Source organism: Equus caballus, chromosome 15 (genome assembly GCF_041296265.1).
Source record: "Equus caballus isolate H_3958 breed thoroughbred chromosome 15, TB-T2T, whole genome shotgun sequence".
Classification (NCBI taxonomy): domain Eukaryota; kingdom Metazoa; phylum Chordata; class Mammalia; order Perissodactyla; family Equidae; genus Equus; species Equus caballus.
The window spans coordinates 22978074-23003493 of NC_091698.1; the positions used below are offsets into that span (position 1 = coordinate 22978074).

At 41.6% G+C, this 25420-nt stretch overlaps 1 protein-coding gene across 6 annotated transcripts in view; it reads right to left on the reverse strand.

Annotated features, from left to right (window-relative positions):
* IL1R1 (interleukin 1 receptor type 1) overlaps window positions 1-4825 on the reverse strand; it is a 76450-nt gene extending 71625 nt beyond the window's left edge. For 2 of the 6 annotated variants that reach the window (XM_014730871.3, XM_014730869.3), the window contains exon 1: window positions 4368-4718. The gene's annotated coding sequence lies outside the window, so the exon portion shown is untranslated. Of the gene's footprint in view, window positions 1-4367 lie in introns of all 6 variants that reach the window. The other 4 variants (XM_014730873.3, XM_014730874.3, XM_070234713.1 and 1 more) reach the window with 4 other exon arrangements.
* Window positions 4826-25420: the final 20595 nt, after the last annotated feature.

Sequence of the window (25420 nt, forward strand, 5' to 3'; positions counted from 1 at the left end):
TGGTCCTGCCAGGGAGCATCCAGCCTGAAAATCAGCTCCAGGTGCCACTTCATATTGACCCACATAATTCAGGGAGACTGAGGCTGAGCAGCCCCCACTGAACCCCCAAGTGAGGGGATGGCTTGGCTGAGTTTCCAGGACCAACACCTCCAAATGCAGCAGAACTGGACTCATCACATTTGGAGGGAAGAACCAAGCACATCAGCACTCAATTGTCCAGCGCAGTGTGACTCATGGGCTAGAAAGCGATAGACTTGACGTAGATTGATGGCTCGCTCATCCCTACCTGGCACCTCAGGGCCACTTGCTGAGCTTCTCAGAGTCTCATTGCATTTGGCCCTGGAGCTGGAATCATGATACCAATCTTGCAAGGTTGTGAGAAAGATTAGAGGTGTTCAATGCAAAGAACCCAGAACAGTGTATGCTCCTTGGTGAGAACACAATGAAAGGCGACCCAAATGAACAGCACAAACACCATCAGCTGTCCAAAAACCATGTGTCATTGCCTCTAAAGTTCAGTCACTCCTGCCCTCCCCAACTCATGGACTCTAGAGGAAGATGGTTTGCATCACGAATCCCAGTTGTGCACTAACTACTGGTTTGACTTCAGGCAAATCATTTCTCTGTGCTTCAGTTTCTTAATCTGCAAAATAAGATAATAATACTGACTACCTCGTTGACGAGGCACTTGAAACCAAATCTCACACATGGTAAGCGCTCTATTAAGTATTAGCCATCATCATTATTTACTTAGTTCCAAGTTTTAACCATCGCTAAATGTCAGTTTGGTCTTGCTTTTAACAGCCTGGCACCGAGTTGGAGGTAAGAGTGAAACTCTGTACTCCCGGTAAAGCTTTTCACACCCACGCCAAATCCAAGAGACTCGCACTTGCAAAAGCTGTGGTCTCGACTTTTCTGGTTCTGCCCTTGGCTTGTATTCATTTGCTCAATATCCACTGAGAGCTTTAAAGATTTACTCAGTGGAAACTGAAACCAACCCAAATTAAACTAAACAAAGAATATAATCAGTTTGCCCCAGAAAAGCTCCATTTTTAAAATTCTTTGCGATTCCTTTTTGGGATATTCCTTTCCTCGCAGAGTTGGATAAAAATGTTCCTAGCTCCCTTCCATTGACTCATTCAAGAAACATTATTGAGTCCCCACAGGGTGTCAGACCCCAGACCAGGTCCTGGAGAGAGAAACACACGTAAAATCAGTCCCCACTTTTAAGAAGCTCACACTGGGGATCAGAGCAAAGCAGGTGGAGGATGACAATGCAATGTGAGAGGAAAGGCGTGTTGCCCTGTATGCAAGTGAGATACATAAGCAACAAAATAAAATCTGTTTTTAAAGTATGTTCACGTGCTACTGGAACCAGCAAACACTGCTGCTGAAGAACCAAGAAAAATGTTGCAACACACACCCAGCCCTTCCGAGTTTAGAATTAGAAGACATCGTCAAAATTTCAGCATGCAGCTCTCCAAAAACTATGTACTTTATAAGCTGAGAATATAAATAAACTTCTTAGTAACAACAATATTAATAGCACCATTTTGTATTTTTACTTCTTTTCTATTCCAAGGACTTTCCTCCATCTCTGCCCTTTATGTTCCTAGCATGATGCGTGGTGGAGCGGAAGGGTAGTCCTTATCTCTAGATTTTAGAGATACAGAGGAGATAAAATAATCAAGACTGAGATTTGCCCTAGGTTGTTCAAAACGTACAAAGCCTCAGCAAAAGTATCTGATTCAGTCCCACTCTCAGCCGACTCGCTAACAGACGTGAAACGAGGTCAAAGGCCTCAGAATTTAGGTTGGCGTAAGTTACTGTAGGAAACTATTGCCTTTGGTAATGAGTGACCCAAAAAGACAAGAAACTGAACCCAAAGGGGCAGAATAGGAAGCCAGAAGGCTTTACAAAGGGTTTCTGTTTTTTTTAATAGATAGGCTTTTTTTTTTTTTAAAGATTGGCATGTGAGCTAACAACTGTTGCCAATCTTCGGGTTTTTTTCCTGCTTTTTCTCCCCAAATGCCCCCAGTACATAGTTGTATATTTCAGTTGTGGGTCCTTCTAGTGGTGGTATGTGGGACACCGCCTCAGCGTGGCCTGATGAGCTGACCCATGTCTGTGCCCAGGATCCGAACCGGTGAAACCCTGGGCCGTCGAAGCAGAGAGCGCGAACTTAACCATTAAGCCATGCGGCCAGACCCTACAAAGGGTTTCTTTAAAGCAAATTAAGACAACAAAATACCTTTTGCCAGTTATCAGACTAGCACACTTAAAAAAAAAAAAAAGGTAAAATTCAATGCTGGTAAAAGTGTAGGAAAATGGTATTCCTACATGCTGGAGAGAGTATGAATTATTAGCTCTTTCCTAGATTAATTTAGCAGCAGGATCAAGAGCTTCAAAACTGCTCACACCTTTGACCCCACAATTCCTGTTCTGGAAATTTATCCCAAGGAAATAATGAGGAAGAGAAGCAAAGCTTTCGCTACAAGGAGGTTGATTTAGGTAATGTCAATAATAGAAAAGAAAACAAGCAAATATCTACCAACATGATTTGGTAAATTATCTGTGTAATATGATTAAAAAATCTTTTGTAGAGGGGCCGGCCCGTGGCGCAGCGGTTAAGCTCGCATGCTCCACTTTAGCGGCCCAGGGTTCACCAGTGCGGACCTGCAGTACTGCTAGTCAAGCCATGCTGTGTCAGGCAACCCTCATATAAAGTAGAGGAAGATGGGCATGGATGTTAGCTCAGGGCCAGTCTTCCTCAGCAAAAGGAGGAGAATTTGCAGCAGATGTTAGCTCAGGGCTAATCTTCCTCAAAAAATAAAAAAGCTTTTTCAGAAAGAAATTCACTAGCGGGGCTCACAATATATTGCTCAAGCAGGTAATAAAACAGCATGGACAGTACACGTATGTGTTTTCAAAATGTAAATGTGTTCAGAGAAAAATATACCCACCAAAATGTTAACAGTGTTTATCTCACAACGTTAGGTTTCTCTTTTTCATCTTTTTTACTTATGTCTAGGTATTCTTTTTAAATTTTCTTTTTGACAGTGAGCATGTGCTGCTTGTGTACATTTTAAAGGAGATATTTTAGAAGTGGATCTTAGCCACTCCTCGACCATGCCTGTCAAGTTTTTCTCCTAAGTAAACTAATAGATGTGTGCCCAAAAGGGTTTGTGGGTGAAGAGATTAACAGCTGCCTGCTGAATTGAGAAAGGCCACAGTGTCTTTTTAAATTCACCACCACTGTCAGAAGGCCAAAGTCATCTCAGGAAGGCTCCCCACTCCTTCTGGCAGCATTGCCTTCTTGCCTTTCCCATCGGATCCACGCATCTACAGTGAATGCAAATCCTGCCTCGGCCTCCAACACACACATCGTGGTCTCCAGTCGCCTGAGGCTGACACTGTGATTTACCAAACTGGTCACTAGCCGCATCTCTTGAAACATCCTTCCCACCATCCAGCTTTCACACCCTCATAGCCGCAGTGCAAACCAGCATTTTGCATAAGAGCGAGGAGTTTTAAGTTGAATTGAATTGAACGGTAAACCTCATTTTGTTCTCCTTTTTATTTTCTTCTTTCCTTGCTTTAATCTTTCAGATTCTGTCCTATTTTCTTATTTCCCACAACAACACTAGTGTTAGGAATTATGGAGGTCAAGGGTGTTGAATAAGGAATGCAAGGCAGTGTGCATCACCCCCCTGAGAGCACCGTCCTCCTCTCAGCTATAGGCGTCACACCTGCAAGCTCCGAAAAAACATACTCATGAGTATTAGATGACATGTTAAGCCCATGCTGAAGGAAATATGTACAAGTCTTGCTACTACAATACATATAACTTAAAAACAACCACTGGTTGTGTTAATAATAATGCAATGCTTTCAGCCAAATATTGGGCCAGATTACGCCTCTCGAAAACTGCAGAAGCTCAACAGAGAGTGATAAAATGTCTTAATTCTAACATCAGCAACTGCATTTTACAAGGAGTTTGTTTACAATACCCTTCAATTAAACCTCACAATTTACCAAAAGTCACATCAGTATTTATGGCTTAGAGGTAGTATGTAGTTTATACATTTCCCATATATTTCATAGTTAGTCTTCCATAGAATATAGCATGCATAATCATAGGTGATCTTTTAATACGGCTCACGGACACATCTTAAGGTTAAATATGCCTGCAGAACCATGTAACTCTGAGAAATCCTGAAAATCTTGTTTCAACAAACAGCATAACATTATCAGTTGTATCGGATTCCATTTCCCCTCCTAAATACTTCATCCTTGTGTAAGTAAGCAAAAAGATAGGGAGGAAAAAATACAGAAACAAAACCCCGAAGTGCGATCAGTCGTCTTACCGTCCCCTCCTCATCGCTGGGCCGTGTGCGAGCGCTGGCCCCCCGGGTGGTGGGAACTCTCAGAGAAGCCCGCAGGGTTTCTTCCCCCAAATGAGGCCAGCTGAGCTGATGTCGGTTATTAAAAACAAAAGTGCATTTTGAAGCCTGGATAGAGTTGCTAATTCCCTTTTACTTTTTCCAAAAGAGCTTTGGGTCTGGTCCTGCAGCACGAGAGTGACACCTCACATCTTGTCAGACGACCCAACTGTGCCGAGGCTAAAAGAAAGAAGAAAGCGGGCTCTGGGTGACGCCTGTGTCAGAGGCTGTTAGGGCTTTAATCCTCGGCAGTGACACATGTGGGGAACTATGAACAGGAAACTCAGCGCCAGGCAGACAGCCAGAATCACTCAGAAAACGTGCCAAACCCTTACGAAACACCACACTCTTCACTGTTCTCTTCTAATTTTTCAGAAGCCAGTGTCTCTCTCCTCATATGACTTCGCATTAAACCTGGACAAGGCTTGCCAGCATGTCCAGCCTGTCATGGGTTCCTGTCATCCGAGTCTTGATAAGTCAGGGCCAGGAGTGGAGTCTGGTACCCTCTCCCCATCTACCCATCTTCCAACCCTTCTTTGACCATGTCCACAGACACGAGCCCCAGTGATGCTGCAGGACCTTGAATTCAGTTCTTTCCAGGTTTCAGACCCAAAGCGTCTTCATGATCTGCCCATCACCGTTGCCATGGGCCCTGGGAACACTGCAAGGCTCTCTTCTCAACATCCTGGAGACGAGGAGACCCACTGATCATCCCTTGGTGCAAGGTGATGCTTAGGGTACGGCAGGTTGGGGAGGGTGTCGGGGAAGGGGGGCCGTGGCAGGGCAGGGAGGGTGCCGGGGAATGTGGGCTGTAGTCAGAGCCTCTGGCTTCCCTGAGGGGTGGCCTGGTCCGTTCAGGAGAGACGGTGCTGTTTGATTGCCTCTGTTATTTCTCTTCTTTGGCCCCTCCTGTGCCCAGCATTCAGATTGACGTTCTCAACATCACACAGGGTCCAGCTTATCACAGTGCTACTCAAAATTCTGCAGCAAGGGAGGGAAAGGGCCAAATCTCCTATCCTGACATTCAAGGCCCTCCACCAGTGCGCCTCAACATACCTCTCCACCTTGTTCCCGCTGCCTTTCACAAGAACCCTTTGTGCCAGTCTCGATGGGCCACCCACCGACTCTAGAAAACACTGTTCGAAGCACTGCATGCACATGCTGTGCAGCCATCATCCTGCCACAATCTCTCCTGATCCTCTTGGATGTGACGCCACCCACACACGCAACACTTCCCCCGCTTTGCCCCCTCCCCCTGCTTCTGGTCTTCCCTACTGCTCGCTCAAGCAGCGCCCCCCCACACCCCGAGGCACCCTGCAGGGGGGGTCTCCCTGCTCTGAACCAGTGTCTTCTCTCCGTGACAATAACAGAGACAGCAAGAATGGGCACTTAGTAGACATCGGGCATTTTTCTAGGAAATATAAATGCTTTAGATTCTGTCCATTCCAGATAAGGTAACTGAGACATAGAAAAAATGAGTACTTTCCGCCAGATCCCTTAGCCAAGTGAGGTGGAGGCCGGTCTGGCATCACTCTTTGAGCTCACCTGGGATCAGTGCTCTTTATTTGGGAACAGAGCAATTTCCTCGCCCTTCTTGATGTTCTTTCCAGAGGGTGTCCCAGAACTCCTTCCCATTCTAGGTGATTACCACGTAGCCCTGATTAATTGGCAAGTTAATGAGCTTTAATTGTGAAAACAAATGTTCCACTCTGGCCATGGACCGGGATTTCAACATTAAGAATGAGCAGAATGGTCTCGGGGTTTAACGCAACATTCTTGCAGTGGTTTTGCTCAGATTTTTAACCCATCTATACTGCGATGTTCTGGTTTAGGCCATCTGGGGAATCAACAAATTTCTAAAGATGTAACCTCACTAAAACAGCTGAGAAGACCTCAAAGTTCGAGGGGAACTGTCCACCTTGCTCTGAGTGGAGTAGCCATGAGGCTTGGGGGACTAACTCCACCCCCAACTCCAGGGTTGGCAGCCCCGGTCTCAGCCAGCCAGCATCGTCCCACCCTTCCTTCCAAAGAAGTCAAGGATGGGCACACCCAGCCGGGCAGCACACAGTATCCTTCTAGCCACAGCAAGGCCTCAGGGATGGTCCAACCAGCAAGACTTAAGGCTTCTGCTCGACAGTGGTGGCAAGCACCCTCTTCAGATGGCTGCTGTGGGCACACTTCTTAAGACAAAGAGGGAAGTGAGCACGAGGATGAAGCCCACACACGAGAGAGGGGTTTCCAGAGAGCTACAGAGGAAGTGCTGGAAACTGACCCAACCCATACTATCTCTGCACTGTTCCCTGACGGGAGCCAACACATCCTTTCCGTGTTCTTAAGCCAGGTCACTGGAGTCGGATTCTCAATTACCTGCAACCCAAAGTGTCCTCATTAACGCAGCTCCAGCAGGAAGTCAGCGGCCACTGGGGCTGGGGGGGACAGCCTGGGGAAGGAGCCCGAGCTCCGTGTCCTCTGCACAAGCAGCTCACCATATTTCTGCCTCCCGCTCCTCCCTCTCCTCCTCCTTCCTCCACTCCTCCCCACTCCTCTCCTCCTCCTTTCTTCCCCATGTTGTCTGCCTCAGTCTCCTCCCCCTGTTCCTCTTCCACCTTCTCTTCATGTTCCCTCCTCTCTCCCCTCTTCCATCTCCTCCAGCTGTTTTCTTTCCTTTTCTTTTGCCTCTTTTGATCTTTCCTCCCACAGCCAACAGGGAGCCTCTGAGTAGACAAGAAGAGGCCAGTGAGGAGAGAAGACAAGCTGCAGGCAGTGGTGGTCTGCAGCTTTCAGACGAACGCCTCCTCGTGGGCTCCTTGATGGGCCCTCTGCGCTCGTAGAAGCACGCTAGCCTTCCAGGGCTGCTGGCCACCAGCGACTGATGTGAGAGATGCTTCCGGCCTCCCCCTGGGTGCAACGCCCTCTTCTAGGCATTTTGGAAGAAGAAAAACTCCGGGAAGACCCAGGCCTTGGCCCCAGGAAGCCCACTACCCAGTCGATATGCAGGCGCTGGATGAGACACCATTGGGTCTAACGCACCACGGGGATTTGCCTCCCCAAGTAGGAGTTTGTGGCCCCCATTTTGCTCTAATCAGTTTAGCTTATTATCTTTCCTGAACTTCTACTGGAGAGGAGAGATTTCATTTTGAGGACTTTTCTGACCCTGTTTTCCATTCCAGACAATTTCTTCTCCCATCCTCCTTCTCACTTCTCAGCAAGGAGAAAAATGACGGAAACCTGCACTGTTTAGTGAACGTATGAACAGACACACACACATACACACTCTGCTGCCTGGGTTTTCTCAGTTGCTTGGTTCCCCCCAACAGAGTTCGGGGAAAACAGATAAATATAGTTGGCAAGAAAAATTCAATACTGGAAGTTAATGGAAAATCTCTAAATCCCCAGGGAGCTTCATGAATGCTGGAGCACAGAACTCACCCAGCCAAGCCCAGGGCTTTTACTATTAAAAGTATCGGAAAATGTCATTATGACACAATTTTATCAGTAACATGGTCTTGGCAAAACTCCAGAATATCTGTATATACTTAAGAGGTCAAAAATAACTCATGTGTTTCCCTGGAATATATTTATGGAAGAATTTACATATTCAGAATTGATTTGCATTTAAGAATATCTTTATGGTTGTAACCGTGTGTTCCCGGTAATCCATGTGTACGTCATGTATCTCCTACACATCACAATTGATGAGAAAGGAGAATACGAAGAAGCACAGACAACATGTGTGTGCAGGAATGTGCGTGTATGTGTGCCTGCGTGCAAGCATGTACATACCTGGAATCTAACCTCGGCTCTCCCTCCTCGTGCCATGAGACTTTAAGAAAGGGGGGTATACCTCTGTTTTACTAAGCCCAGCCATTTTATAATTAAACAAACACTGGTCTGGGCCCCCAAAGACTCCTTTAACTTGATCTGTGCGGCTTTGGAGAAATCACTTCACCTCTCTGGACTTCAGTTTCCACACCTGAAAAAGAAAACCCACAGTATAGTCTAAATCCTTGCTACATGGAGTGTGGCCACAGGCAGGAGCATCAACAGCAAGCACATTAGAAGTGCAGACTCTCAGGCCCCATCCCAGAACTGCGGCATCAGAATCTACGTTTCAATAAGATTCCGCAGGCGACTCACGTGCACATTTAAGTCTGAGGAGCACCGGTCTAAATGATCTCTGAAGTGCCTTCCAGTGACACATTCTGTTAGTTTAAACTTTGTCCCCTTCCGCTGGAAAAGTGAACATGCTGAGTCCAATGGCTGCCTTGTGACCTTTGTGGTTAGGCCCTGGGAGTATCAGGCTGGATCCTTGCCTGCTGATTTCACTCCTATTCCAGGAAATGACATAAACAAATCAGATCATCTCCATGACTCTCCCAGACAGCCCCGTCGTGTCTTCCAGCTTCCTACCAAACCTCCTAGGAGAATGCCATCCCTTAATGCTTCATACCTACAGACAGCTTCCACGTCTATTCCTGGGCTTGAGGGATTTCACAAGCACATGTTAGTGAACAGGAAAGATTCTAGATGAATTATTACAGCGATAGTCTTGTAGCACTTAATGAAGTCATGATCACTAAGAGAAAGTATGAATTGACTAAGAATGAGCCAAGTCTGGTGAAGTTCACTCAATCTTCTGTTTGATGGGGCTGTAGATGGGGAGATTAGGTGGAATACTGTGAATTTAATGAATCAGGAGTCCATGAAAGCATTTGCAAACCTCTTTTTTATGAGCAAGATTAAGAACGCAGTTAGTAGAGTTGGATACTTCTATAAACACCTATATACCATGACAAATGGATCAGTTTAAAGAGTGGTCCACAGTAGAAAAACCTCAGACTCCATGATTGATCTCTCCCAGCAAAGTTGGCAGCCCAGTTGAGTGTGGACATGGTCATGGTCACCCTCCAGCTGTAGCAACTGAAGAGTAGGGGAAGGAAGGGAGATTGGAAGGAATACATTTCCCCCAAAAAAAGTCAATTCAATGTTAGAAAGCAGAACTGGAATCTGAAGTCAAAAGAATTATCAAGTGAGCATTGGCCAAAAGAACTGGAAGGTTGGAAGGGGTTGGAAGGTGGATCCTGGTAATATTCCATAAGGCCATGAATGCAGGGGAAGAGAGGGCCACAAAGTCAAGCCAGGGATTGGTGAAGGAGCTGGGAGGTACAGAACAGGTTCCTACAGCTGAGGACAGAGCTGGCAAGCTTGTCATGTGATGGAGTTAAAATGGACTGTGAATTCACTGAGTGAACAAATCAGGATCCCAAAAGATCTCATTAGGATGGAACCATAGGCCAAATCTAATGACATGAAATTAAACACAGACAAATCTAAAATCCTATTCTTACTTCCCAAAGATAATTTTGTAAGTATAGGACAGGCCACATGAAAAACGAAAGCACTGGTGGGAAACAAAACCAAACAAGTATCAGGGTCTTGATTGACTAAGACGTCCTCTGTGAATCCTAAATGTGGTAGGAGATTGCATGCTAAGCTTCCCCGGTAGAGGTGTAACTTCTAACACAAGTGAGGGTGGTCACTCTCAAGACTGTCCTCCTGACCAGTGTTTTCCAAATGTTCTCCCATCATGGCACTAAGAGGAAACGATAACAAGGGCTGCTCATGGCCAGAAAAGACCAGCCAGGTTCTCTCATTGGCACAGAGGCCAAGGGGATTGATATCTGCACACCTGGAAGCCATCGGACCATGCTAAAGACCTTGGTACCCTACTCCAGAGATGGAACTAGGACAATGGTATAGAAAGTTCTGGAGGCCGATTTAAGAAAGACCTTTGTAACAACAGAGCTCTCAGGAGTGAAATGGACCAAATCCAAAGATGGTGTGTTTGCTGCATCCCGGAAGTACTCAAAGGCCACTTGAGGTGGGCATGAGCATCTAACAGGAACCCCTTCTACCATCTCTTCTTGGCCCTCTGATGTTCCATTCACTCTGTGGGTTCTTTTGTTTTGTTTTGCCCTTATGACAAACCAATGCCCGGGCAGGACATTTTCTTATTATTCACATTTTGAAATAGGAAACTGGGGCTAGTAGGGACAAATCCAAGACTAGAATTTAGATCTACACTTCAGCTCCTTTTCTTATTTACCCTGTCACAGTGCCTAGCTGTATATTTCTGTGAATTTTGGGTGCAGTCTTCAGTTCTTCCAGTGAATAAGGAAGTCACTGTTTTTAGTCAGGTAAGATGATATATTATTTGTCTTCACTTATGTGCCAACTTCTAAATATGAGTCACAGCTCAAAAAATGTTTTCAATTTATCGTGCCATTAAACATTAGGTGAAGCGTATTGTCTTCATTTGTCCTTTACACAGTTTAACTGATGTCACTAAATCTGTAGGAATGTTCAAAAAATTCTGATTAGAACAGATTTTTTAATATTTTTATAAGTAAAAATAAAAATATAACTACAATACAAAAGATAGGGAAAAGAAAGAAAAGATGAAAACGTCCTTCATGATCTTGGCGCCTAATTCCCGTCACTTTCAGCATTTGGGAATATTTCCATCTACTCTTTCTTTTCTATGCACATGTACCTTTGTAATCTCTTTGACTTGACACTACTTGGCAAGTGCTTTTTATGCTATTACGTGGCCTCCATAATTATCATTTTCAGTGCCACACAGTATGCGTCCCCTCCTATACTGACACATTTTCCTCTCTTTGCAGTCTTCACTCTCTTATGATTTTGTTTTACGTTTAAAAAGAAAAAGGGTTTTATCCACACACTACATTTAAAAAATCTTGAAGGAGAGACACCTCCGTGGCATTCACAGTGGTTATTTGGGAAGGAAGAAATTGTTGATAACACAAACTTCTTTTCATCCTCTTTATATTTTTCCATATGTTGTAGATATTTTACCAAAAGTACGTATTACTTCGAATAGAAACTTTAAAAATCTATAGAATATGAAGTAAAAACTCAGTCCCTACAAACCAAACACTCATGTGCTCCTGTCCCTTCTGTAGCTGATACTCAAAGGGACCACAAACACTATTATATCCAGTACAAGGAAACCAATAGATCCTGTAGTAGCTGGATCCTATTCAAGGCACTTCAAGAGCCATTATCATCAAGTACCTTGGGAGGGGTGTGTGTGTGTAGGCAGAAAAGGTCATTTTCCATGTGTATTATGCCTATATCCTCATAGGTGAAGATTTCACGAGCAAAAAAGCCACTTAATTTCCAGCTCACTGCAAATGTGGTTTCAGTTACAGAAATCACAAAAATATAAAGGTCTAAATGTACCTACTGGTTCACAAAAAGCTTGTGAGACTGCAAGTCTGCTCTGTTCCTCACTCAATTTCAAACTCTGTTGTTCTCCTTAAAAATCAGCTCAATGGCATTACTTCCCCTCGTCTTCCCTCCATGTGCAGGAACCCTAAGCAATCATGATCCATGACGTTATTCGAAGTAATCTGACTTTAAAATGGTTCTTTTGGATTCCCCTCAAACTGCCTCTCTGAGAAATCTGAGTCCTCGTTGTCTAAAGGGATGATTCTGAACGAGATGTCCTCATCATTTCCTACCCTGTACATGGCGAGAGGGAAAAGGCCTACACCTGGAAGGAGGGATCCAGGTCCTCACTGCAGGCCAGCCCACAGTCCCGAGACCTCAACAAGTCTTCCCTCCCCACCTCACCAGCCTCTTCTGTAAAGCGAGGCACCAAGTGATATAGTCCGTAAGAGGTTCCAAGCTGAGAAACAGTGGCAAAATCGGGACTGAGATTCATTGGCTTTTTAGGCCTATGCATAGGATTGAGCTCACTGTCCCGAGGCTGGTCTCTACAGTCAAACAGCCCAGCTGGTAAAGTTGTGTGACACTGAGCAAGTTTCTTAACCACTCTATGCCTTTATTTTTCATCTGTAAAATTGCAACTATGTTTGTATTTACTTCATTGTAGTATGGACATTTTTAAGTGAGAAAATAACTTGTAAAGCATTTACAACAGTGCCTGGTATATACAATTAACACTAGTTGTTGTCTGTAACTTTCTCTGTTCTTTTTAAAAAAAACCATGCACAATATAAACACAAAACAAAATTTTCCTTTGAGAGCATTTGATTCAATCAACAATTACCTTCTAGCCTGGTTTTCCTTCCTCTCAGAGCACTCCTGCTTCTGTACACTGGGTCCTCTTCCTCCCCCTAACTTCAAGCCACCGAGACACCCCAAGAACCACAGCAGCCGAATCCAGCTCTTCACCGGCCTCAGAGCCTCAGCCTTCACTCTCTGGAGAGACGAGAGCTCGGACAGAGGAAGACAAACACTGTGTGATCTCACTTACACATGGAATCTAAAAAACAAAACAAACGCGTGGAAAAAGAGATCAGACTCGTGGTTACCAGAGGCAGAGGAGGAGGACGGGGAATTGGAGGAAGGTGGTCAAAAGGTACCAGCTGGGGATGTGACGTACAACATGATGACCGTAGCTGACGCTGCTGTATCATCTACGGGAAAGTTGTCAAGAGAGTAAATCCTAAGAGTTCTCATCAAAAGGAGATAATTATCTTCCGTTTTTCTTTTTTTCTTTCTTCTCTTTTTGTTGTATCTACATGAGAAGATGGATGCTGCCTGAAGCTATGATGGTAATCATTTCACAACATATGTAAACCAAACCATCATGCTGTACGCCTTAAACTCATACAGTCACGCGTGTCAATTATTTCTCAACAAAACTAGAAAAAAATGAGAAACCACTTGGTTAGGTGGGACTGGTACATAATCATGATGTCTTCAAGCCAGTTCTATGCCACTGTTCTCCTGCTTGTAGATAGCTGCTACTACGATGATTTGCTATAGTGCATCATAGTATTTATTTATTTTTGAATGGATTATTCTTTTATACGTGTATTTGTCTTTTATCACCAATTAAGGTGTCAGCTCCTTGGGGAAAAAGAAAAAAAAAGAAAAGACACTGTGGTGGAGGGAGAGGGTAAGTTCTAAAGTTAAACTCTTGGGGAAAAGCTATGAAGTAGAAAATTTGAGTTTTGACGTATTTCACAGGTTATGTAAACCACAATCAATCAAGATAATGAATATATTCATCATCCCAAAAATTCTCTCATGCCCCTTTATAATTCATCCCTCCTGCCTCTCCCCAGGCCACTGCTGATCAGCCATTCTGTTACTATTGATTAGCCTGCATTTTCTAGAAATGTATATGAATGGAATCATATGGTATATGCTCCTTTTGCCTGCTTTTTGCACCTTGCATAATTATTTTAAGATTCATCTATATTATAGTACGCATCAATAGCTGCTTCCGTGTTATTGCTGAGTAGTATTCCATTGTATGGATATACCCCCATTTGCTCATCAATTCAATTGTTGGTGGACGTTTGATAGTTCCCAGTTTGGAGCTATTCCAGGTGAAGCCGCTGTGAATATTTGTATATAAGTCTTTGTGGGCTTTTATTTCTCTTGGGTAAATCCTCTGGAATGAAATATCTGAATCAGATAGTAGGTATATTTTGACCTTTTGGGGAAACTACCAAATTGTTTCCCCAAGTGGCTGCACCCTTTCACATGCCCACGAGCAGTACCTGAGAGTTCCATTCCCCCCACCTGCTCGCCAATCCTTCATATTGTTACCGCCTGCAGACGTAGGCTCTTTACCCACCACGCAAAAGGAGCCAAATAAAAACTGGACGCCAGGCTTATGGCAAGGAAAGTGTTTTAATTTTGGGTGATACCAGCCGGGAGATGAGAGTGAGACCTCAAATTTGTCTTGTTTCCTCTTGTCTCCCAGAAAGAGGGGAGGTGAGGGGTTTTAAAGCTTTGTGAGGAATGTGGCTGCTTGTATATGGGGGTGGGGGGTGTCAGTGGCCTTGCTGGTCAGAGCTTTCCCACCAGCCTGCGTCCAGCCTTGGGACACTGTTTGCAGGGAAGAGGAGATGATAAGGGAATTTAAAGGTGGGCAACCTTGACTGTTTGTCTCCATGGCAGATAGTGGATTCTGGAGCCAGGGAGCCAGGGAGTAAGCAGGGAAAAGGTGCTTTGGTTTTAACCCCATATATGCTGGGTTTAATGTAGGGGAACTGATATCAGGGCCAGCACCAATATGCTTAGTCTTTTAAATTTTAGTTGTTCTAACAGCTATTTCCCTAAGAACTAATGATGTTCAATATCCTTTTATGTGCTTATTTCTCATCCATGTACCTTCCTAGATGAAACATCTGTTAAATCTCTTGCCCATTTTCAAATTGGATTGTTTATTTTCTTATTGCATCTGGAAAGATCTTCATATATTCTGGATACAAGTCTTTTCTCAGGTATGAGATTCGTAAATGTTTTCTGTGGCTTGTCTTTCCACTGCTTGAGTGTCTTTAGAAAAGCAGAAGATTTTTCATTTTGATGAAGCCCAATTTATCACTTTTTTTCTTTTATGAATTGTGCTTTTGGTTATATATAAGATATATCTGCCTAATCTCAGACTATCATCAATGGTTTCTCTGAAGTTTTCTTCTAAAAGTTTTATGGTTTTAAGTTTTACTTTTAGTTCTATAATCCATTTTAAGACAATTTTTGTAGATGGTGTGAAATACGGATCAAAGCTTTTTAGTGTATGTGCTTTTATTTCGCAGATAGATGTCCAATTATTTCAGTACCATTTGTTGAAAAAACCACCCTGTCTCCATTACCTTTTGAACCTTTGTTAGAAATCAATTGTCCATATATGTGTACCTATATTTTTGGACTGTCTATTCTGTTCCATTGATCTATTTGTCTTTATACTGTGGGAGATCAGAATTGGCCACCCCAAAATGTGTCTCTTTGGCATGAGGATTATTTGGGGCTGGTTACTTTTTAAAACCACAGACATGGGAAAAGCTCTGAGAACCAAGTAGAAGTAGAAATTACACTTTGTAAGAGATATTTACATTTGTAAGGGAAATCTCCATCTGTAAAGGCATCTCCCCCTCTGTACCAGGAAAAAGGGGGGGATGACCTTATCTCTAGAAACTCTTATCAATGTGGAAAACAAGGACTTAAATCTGAATAATAACCTTCATCTTGTTTACTGTGCTTTTCCGGTAATCTCCCAGGACTGACTCCTCCACCCCCAACATCCTTCTTTGTCTTTAGCTGCAGATAATATTTAAGCTGGCAGCTCGGCCATTTTGTTGAGTTGCTCAGTTTTCCTGGGTCTCTCCCATGTATACATGTTATAAAGCTTTGTTTGACTTTCTCTTGTTATTCTGTCTCATGTCAATTTAATTCATAGACAAGCTAGAAGGACCTAGAGAGTAGAGGATTTGTCTTCCTCCCCAACAATACCAATGTGACACTGTCTTGATTACTGTAGTTTTATAATAAATCTTTAAAACAGGCAATTTTTGATAGGGCAATAAAAAAAGGCCCTGGTGAGGGGGACGAGAGATGAAGTTCAAAGGCTATGCTCTTGGGAAACAACTCGGTTTTGGTCCTCCTCCTAGCCTGTGTGTGTGTACGTGTCCATGTATCAGGATAACAAGAGATTTGCACATATTGAGGGGTATGAGGTAGCTATTCTGGTTCAAAACTGATTCAGCTTGAACTAAAGAAGCCTAACTTATGGTCTATCAAATATACACTGTGTGTCTGCTTTAACCATTAAAGTAAAGAGTGCATTAAATATTATCTTGAAATGAAAGGATGCAGTATTTTAAGATAAGAATGCATGCTTCCCCTCCTATGCCCACCAGTATCGGTAATGCTTATGTCAATACTCCTGAAGACAAGTTCCCTTTCCTGGACATCAGAATCATATTGACCTGCTAATTTGAAACTGAATACATCTTTGAAATTTTCATAAATGTGTATCCTGGGTGTGTTTGACGTATGCTCTTTGCTCTAAAAAGATACAGGACAGTACTGAAGACCATGCTTCTCCAGAACGCTTTCTTCCTTTGTGGAGACTGCCTCCCCAGATTATACTCCTCAAGCCTGGCTCAAGTAAAGGTCACCTTATCTCTCTTATCTATAGAATGGTTATTGGTTATTTTGCCTCAACAAGGATATCAGAAAATTGAGTACTATCACTTTGCTAAATAAAATATTTCTCCTAGGAAAAATCCTTCTACACATCTCCACTGTTAGGCCTTCATAACTGTTTCCTTGAAAATCAATCAAGTATAAAAATTGCATCACCTTCATTTTGTTAAGTATAAATGCAGCATCTCCTCACAGACATACACGATGACCCACATTCATGTGGCCAAGCCAGGTATTCTTATCTCTGAATGTAGTAATGCATGCAGTCATTTCCTAGATTCAATACCTAGTAACAGGAGCTTTCTAAAACTGGTAGAGATTGGTGAATAGCTTTTTCTAGGTAACTGTGTGGCAAACCAGGAGACCTAGTGGATCCATTGCTCTAGCCATAGAGCATACATTATCCTCCACAAGGGTTTTCCAGAATAAACCTTTGCCACCTTTCTCAAAAAGATGAGTTAGATAGGTAGAGTTTTTTTTCTTTCCCTTAAAATGACTGCTCCTTTCTTTTTATAATTTAATCTTCCGCTCCCTCCTCCCCTCCTTTATCACCTTTAACTGTCACCTACCTTGCGCAGTTTGAGCCACAGGAGCCTAAATCCTCACAAATGTTCTACATTGAATTATTTGTATCACAAAGAAGTCCATCATACCAAACGTTACTTTCTCATCAACCTCTTAGTGAACAAAAGGTGGAAACTGATTAATATTCAGCCTCTCATTTTAAAATGTTCTCATCCTGAGAGTCTCATATAGAGAAATTTATATGTAGTTTTAGCTCAGGTGTAGGTTACCTCCCTTTCTGGCCTACAAGTTTTCTTTTCCAAGTGCATCTCAGCAAAATCTCGCTTGATCCTGAATAAATTCCTAGTGACAAGACACTCTACTCTTTGCCTGCAAAGAACTCATAGTCCTGGAACTGGAGAGCAGAAAAATACCTTGCCTTGGCCACCATTCCACTTCTGTTCTCTGGGGCATTAGCTCTGGCTTCAGCCTCCTCTTGCTTCCCTCCCACCCACGCTTTGTGCAGATGGACCTCAGGTCTAATCAGCAAGAGCTCCACTTCTCAGGACCCAGGATTGCAAACATGCTTCTTTGTTTTCTGAGTTCACAGGTGATATGCAAGGCAGAATTTTCAACACTATGTTTAACACAGCCCAAATGTTATGTAACTCATTAATGAGAAAATGAATAAGGAAGACAAAGTAAGTTAGTTGAAAGAGCACTGAGAAACATGAGTTCATGTTATCAGTTGAGAAATAAATATCAAGATAAGGTGGTCAAGAACTTCTACTTCTGGGAGTGAAATACTGGACAAGAAATACACTAGATCTTCCCATAATAATCGGACAATATAGATAAATTTAAAAAGTCGTATTTTGAAAAGCATGAGACTGCTGTGAAAGAAATAAGGAGCAGGGAAAAAAATTTCAGGTAAGAGAGAACAATTAGAACACGAGCTGATGATTGCCAGGCTGTTTTTCCTCTAAAGACATTTACCGATCCTGGCTGCAGGCTGAGAATTGAAGTTGGCCCAGGCAGAGAACCCTGCTGAGAAAAAGAGAAACCAGCAAAGTTTTCAGTGGTTTAACAAGAGATTTGCACATTTTGAGGTATATGGGTAACTATTGAGATTCAAAACTAATTCAGCTTGAGTTTTAAAAAAGCTGATTGCGGCCTGTTGAACATACCTTGTACATCTGCTTTAGCCATTAAAATAAGAATGCACACTTCCCCCCCCCCACCCAACAAAGCTGATAACACCCTATTGGTAATGCCCGCCCACCTGCCCATATTAGTACTCCTAAAATAAATTCCCCTTCCTGACATCAGGGTCATGTTGACCTGCTAATTTACAACTGAATACTTCTTTGACACTTTGATGAATATGTATCCTAGGTGTGTTTAATGTGTACACTTTAACCTAAAAAGGTAAAAGACTCTGCTGAAAACCATGTTTTCTCTGAAGTGCCTTCTTCTGTTCTGGAAAAGGCCTTCCTAGATTATAATCCACAGTTTGATTCAAGTAAAACTCCCCTTATCTCTCTTATCTGTAGAATGGTTATTGGTTACTTTGCATTGACAGCTTGTGTGGGTCTCCTCTGACACATTAGAAACTTGAGGGACTTCAAACATATGACTAGTTTGTAAAATGGGACATTTGCTGAGGCCCTGGGTAGGGCAGATAACTAGGAAAGAGATGGAAAGCTTTTCAAACATAGAGAGAAATCTCCTGAAGTCATGAAGTAATCACAAATCCAAAATCTCCTAGAAGGACAAGGCTGCCTCAAGCACATAATATTTTCCCCTCAAGACATTTGCAAGATTTTTAATTTATATGGGACTGAACACTGGGGAGCTGGGCTGTGAATCTCTGCAGGGCATATCTGGGTCTCCCACAGTCTCTCAGCACCAAGGAAACAGAGACTCACAAGGCTTTCTAGGAAAAACCAAACAGGTAAAAGGATAAAGAATATTAACAAAGAATGGGCATCTACAAAAAAAGAATCCAATAGACTCAAGACAATAGAATCTAATAGAATCAAGCATTATAAAAACTATAACATGTGAAATAAAAATTCAGTTGGTGACTTAACGACTGATTAAACAGAGCAGAGCACAGAGTTACTGAATTGGGAGACAATTTAACAGAAAATGTCTAAAATAATGCACAGGTCGAAAAAAGAATAATAAAAAGGAGCATAAAAGATATGTGAGGCATATTCAAAAACTTTAACATATTTATAACTAATCTGAGAAGGAAAAGAGAGAAAGAGTAAGTCAGAAGCAATATTTGAAGAGATAACGCCCAAAAATTTTCCAAAACTGATGAACCACATATTCAGGGAGCTTAGCAAACCCCAAGTTGAGGGGAAAATAATATTTGATCTAATGGACTTGTTTGTTACTAAGTATCTCAAAGAAGAACCTCTGTGAGGATTTAGGTTCCTGTGGCCAAAACTGCTCATGGTAGGTAGTGATGGTGGTGAAGGCAGGGAGGAGGAAGGAGAGGACCAAATTTGTTTAAAAAGCATAAACCAAAGACAACTACGCCTAGATCCATCAAAATAAAATTGTTGAGAATCAAATACCAAAAAAAAAAAAAAACAACTTAAAAGCAGCAAAAGAAAAAAGACATATGACTTTCAAGGGAAAATTTACAGCTGTCTTAGGAGGAGTGAAAACTAGAAGACAATGGAACAATGTATTTAAAGTATCAAAGGAAAATAATTGCAAAACTGGAATTCTACACCCTGAAAATATATTATTCAAGAGTGGGTCCAGATGTTGAATATAACAAGAAACCCAAGCAACTATTATAAATATATTCGAAGAAATAAAGACAAATATGTTCAAGTAATTTTTTTAAAGTTATTGATGAATGAACAGATATAGAATCTTGGCAGAGAAGCAGAAGACATGAAAAGTTTTAAAAAACAGGTGGAAGGGACAATAACTGAAATTTTAAATTGTACCAGGTGGCCTCCAGAGCAGATTAGCAATGGGAGAGGAAAGAATCTGTGAGCTTTAAATAGATTAACAGAAATTACACAATAGGAAAAACATAGAGAAAACAGATTGTCGAAAAATGGGCAGAGCCCCAGAGACCCATCAGATAACATCAAGCTGCCAAGATACATGTAATAACATCCCAGGAAAGGAGGGGGAAAGGAGAGCAGAAAAATATTTTGAGAAATAATAACCAGCAACTTCTCAAACTTAGTGAGAAATATTAATTTACAGATTCAACAATTCAACACAAAATAAACACAGAAAACCAGACCTATGCACATCATAGTCAACCTATTAAAAATCAATTATAAGGAGAAGATCTTGAAAGCAACCAGAGAAAAATGACACATTGCGTACAGGGAAAACAATGACTTGATTAACAACTGACTTTTCATCAGAAAGTATGGAGGCAAAAGGACATTGGAACAATATATATTCTAAGTGCCAAAAGAAAACTAAACTGTTGACTAAGAATTCTAAGCCCAGTGAAACCACCCTTCAGAAATAAATGCCATTACTTGCAGATAACATTATTTTATGCCTAGAATATTCAAAATAATCTACAAAGTAAAAGAACTAGTGAGTCAATTTAGCAAGGTCACTGGATAAAATGTCAATTAAAAAGTCAATTTTACTTCTATCAATGCGTAGGTAGTAAAGCAAATTTTTTAAATGACACCATGTATAATCTCATTAAAAATAGCAATCACCTAAAAACAAATTTAATAAATATGCAGTTCTCTACACTGAAAAATCATAAAAATTGCCAAGAGAAATTAAAGAATACATATATAAGCGGAGATATACACCATGTTCAATAATTGAAAGATTCACTTTTATAAAGATGTCAGTTCTTCCCAAATTGATTTATGAATTCAATGCAACCCCAATCAAAATTACTGTAGGGTTTTTTTCAGGAATTGACAGATGATTCTAAATTTCATATGGAAATATGAAGTACAAACAGTAGCCATGGAAACCTTGAAGAAGAATAAAACCTGGAAGGAGGACTTTAATTACCAGATATCATCTTATTTTAATGTTATAGTGATTAGGACAGGATAATGCCAGTGCAGGGATGGACAAACTGACCAGTGCCACAGAATGAATAGTCCAGAAAGAGACTCCTACACACACAGTTATCTGAATTATGCCAAACACGTCACCAAAGTGAAGTGGGGAAAGGGTACTCTTTTCTGTAAATGAGTCATTTCAATAGACAAGTGGAAAAATTAAAATTGAGTCTTGAACCACAACCTAACAGCATATGGAGAAATCAATTGTAGATGGACCACTGACCTTAAAGTGAAAGGTAAAACAATAGAGCATTTTAAGGAAAACATGGAAGAAAATCTTCATAACTTAGGAGTAGGCAAAGATTTATTAAATGGAACAGGAAATATTCTAACCATAAAAGAAACAATATTGATAAATGAAGATCTTTTCATCCAAAGACACCATTAAGAGAAAGAGAAGGCAATACACATTGCTGAAGAAAGTATTTGCAATAGACACATCTGACAAGGTATTCTCATCCAGAACACATTAAAGACTCTTGCAAGTCAACAAGAAAAATACAAATGACTCAGTAGAAATATGAACAAAAAATTAAGCAGATACTTAACAAAAGAGAATATCTAAATGGCCAACAAATATTTAAGTGTTCAACTTCATTAGCCATCAAGAAAACACAAGTAAAGCCATAATGAGATACAAGGAACGTCTATTAGAATGGTGAAAAAGGGAGAAAAATATCAAATGTTGGTAAAGATTTCAAGCAATTAGAACTCTCCAACAGTCCTGCTGGGAGTACATGTGAGTAAAATCTCCTTGAGAAACTCTGTGGCAGTATCCACTATCAAGGAACGTATGCGTATCCTATGACACAGGAATTTCACTCCCAGGTTTATGACCGATGGAAAAGTGTAGAAATGTTCACTGAAAGATAGGAATATTCATAACAGCTCTATACATGCTTTCCCCATATCTTCTTGTGTCAAGAGTAGCTCAGGGGTTACTCTTGACTACCCAGATCCTCTAGCTAGTTTATAAAAAGGGAACGAGTAAGATTACACACAAGGAGATGATATCGCTCCACCCAGGTATATCCCAGTTCCACTTTCAGGAACAAAGCATTCATCTGGGGAGAAGGTAGCTTCCAAAAAGAAAAAAAAAAGATTTTATTCTAGGTACCATCAGTACAAGTCAGCAGCTGACTCGTAGGAAAGTTACACCTATTTTGCATTTTCTTTCCAAACACCTACTCAAAGAAAGTGTTTTCTAAAGTGTGGAAATGAGTCATCACATGCAGCTTACTCTCTGATGCAGCAGCAGAACTTCTTGGAGTCCAGAGCAGGACTAGATGTACCCAGAAACCAGTCAGCATTTGCCATAGGTGCTAAGTCACGTGCCTGCCCTTTAGAAGCTTATAGTCCCATAGGAGAAGCCCCCATAAGGCCTCATAATGCTTCTGACATCATTCCTGTTCTCTAATAAAACTGGCACAGGTCCAAAGCTCAGCCTTGAGTACAGTTCCTGGGAGGAAGTCATTTTTCATACACTAAGCTTCACTTTTATCACATGGCTGGTTATTAGAAAACACTGAAAAACTCTAACCATCTCTGAAGGGACCCAGCCAGACAATCTTACAGCCTGGACTATCAGCTCTTACTTGCACTGACCAAACTATCTTCAACATCTGCCAGCACAAAATCTCTCTCCGAAGATAGCCCCGTTGACGGCATGCTCACTTGAAGCATCTAAAGGGAGAGGGAAATAGTGCTGCACGACCTCACAAGGAAGGGTGGGACTCTGTCTCCAGCGGCCCTTTCCTCAGAGCAGGCTGAATAGGAGAACACAGGAGAACCAAGATCTCTGCCATCAGGCACCCTTAGCTGAGTATGGAGCAATCATGGCACCGTTTCCAAGTCTACTCTGATTCTGAAGTTTCTATATCAAGTAAATCGACGATATCTACAAACTCAAAGAGTGAACTTTGATCCAAAGCCTTCCAAGATGCACTACACATCCTTGGCTTCAGGGTCAAACGAGATAAACATTTTTGAGGAGATATAATTAATATGTTTTTTCACCTGTGTTTTCTAGCAAAATGGACCACGTGAAAGGAAATTTTCCAGAAATAGCATTTAAACTAAAAGATTAGATTTAAAATGTAGTGAAGACAGTGTACAGGATGGGGAAATAAAGACAAAGATAATCACAAAGCCAAAAAGAAATGGAAGAAAATTTGGAGAAGAAAAAGAAGGAGATAGAAAGAAGAAAATACGTGAGTGAATGGCAAGGTGGGGGTGTCTGGCCCACATATTCTGGTTCAGAAACTCTGGAGGGGGGACCCAGCCATCTGTGCCCTCCAGTGATTCTGAGGAAGGCTGAAATTTGAGAAACACAGACCCTGAAATGTGACCCACATTTTAGCTTCTTTAAAGGTGGGACTGCATTTTCTCTGTTTCATACACTCCCCAGTGTCGCAGGCAAATGGGCTATTAATAATAATGAGTGACTGACTGGGCTGTTCATACTACAGCCACTGAGATGGCCAAAAGGGGAAGCCTCTGAAATTGCCCCTAGCTAGCGAGCCCAAACCCACCAGCAACCTGAGGCCGTTACAACTTCCAGGGTAGCAGTAACCTGCCATACAAGTGTTCCAGCACACTCGCTGTGATTTGTCACATGAGGATCCGGCTGCCATTTGTGTCCAGTTAGCCCTGGGCTTCTGATCGGAGGTGGCAATAATATCTCTAGCCTTCTTCTTGGCAGGAAGCTGGATTACTCACTGGAGGCTAAGGTGCTTCTCAAACCCCTGACCTGAGGATGGGGAGGGAGCTGTTATTTCCCGTCCCTGGGCACAACTCATCTAATTCAATCCTCATTCTTATTCTATCATGAAAACCTGATCATTTGTAGGGCAATGGCTGAAACCATTGTGGAGCCAGTCTGGTAGATGCTCTGGTATGCTGCAAGTTAGATTTTGTTGTTGGTTCTTGGGAGGGCACCAGATAGGCCATTGGCTGTGATTCCAACACTCCCAACCTCAGCTGGTTTCAACCAGTTCAACGTGTTTCTACAGGGTTATTTAAAACCTCTGCATTTATAAATAGGTACTCTCATATATTCTTATTTTTAGTACAGCTTTATTGAGATATAATTCATATACCATAAAATTCTCCCTTTTAAAACTGCACAATTCAGTGGGTTTTGGTATATTTATAGAGTTGTGCCTCCATCACCGCCATCCAATTTCAGAACATTTTCATCACCCCAAAAAGAAAGTCATACCCTATTAGCATTCATTCCCCATCCCTCTTTCCCCTAGCCCCTGGCAACCACTCAACCACTTTCTGTTTCCAAGGATTTGCTTATTTTAAACACTCTATATAAATGGAATCATACAATATATGGCCTTTTGTGACTGGCTTCTTTCACTTAGCATAATGATTTAAAAGTTCACTCATGCTGTTGGTAGTACTTCTTTTCATGGCCAAAAAACATTCCATTGTGTGGATGTACCACATTTTATTTGTCCATTCATCAGTTAATGGACATCTGAATTGTTTCCACTTCTTAGCTATTATGAATATTGTTGCTATGAACATTGTGTACAGGTGATTGTGTTGTTAATTACCTTAGATATATATCTAGGAGTAGAATTACTGGATCATGTGGTAACTCTCTATGTTGAACATTTTGAAGAACTCCCAAACTATTTTACAAAGTAGCTGTACCATTTTACATTCCTGCCAATAATGAATGAGTGCTCCGGTTTCTTCACATTCTCATCAACATTTATTATTACTTGTCTTTCTTGTGGTAGTCATCCTAGTGGATGTGAGGGGGTATCTCTTTGTATTTTGGTTTACATTCCCTAATGTCTAATAATGTCGAGCACCTTCTCACACACTTGTTGGTCACTGTATATCTTCTTTGGAAAAAGGGCTATTCAAATCCTATGTCTATTGTTTAATTGGGCTATTTGTTTTTTTCTGTAAACTTATAAGAGTTTTTAATATATTATGGATAAAAATTCCTTATCAGATATATAATTTGCAAATATTTTATTCCATTCTGTGGGCTATATTTTAACATTCTCAAGCGTGTGCTTCAAAACACAAAAGGTTTAAATTTTGATGAAGTGCAATTCATCTACCTTTCTTTTGCTGCTAGTGTTTTTGTTGTCAAATCTAAGAAACCATTGCCTAATCCAAGGTCACAATGATTTACACCTTTATTTTCTTCTAAGAGTTTTATTGTTCTAGCTCATATATTTAGGTCTATGATCCCTTTTGAGTTAATTTTTGTATATGATGTGAGGTAGAGGTGTAACTTCTGTTTCTCTCTGGACTGTCAATTCTATTTCATTAATTTTTATGTTGAGACTTATGACAACACCACACTGTCTTGAATATTGTAGCTTCATAATAAGTTCTGAAATTGAGAAGTGTGAGTCATTGAAC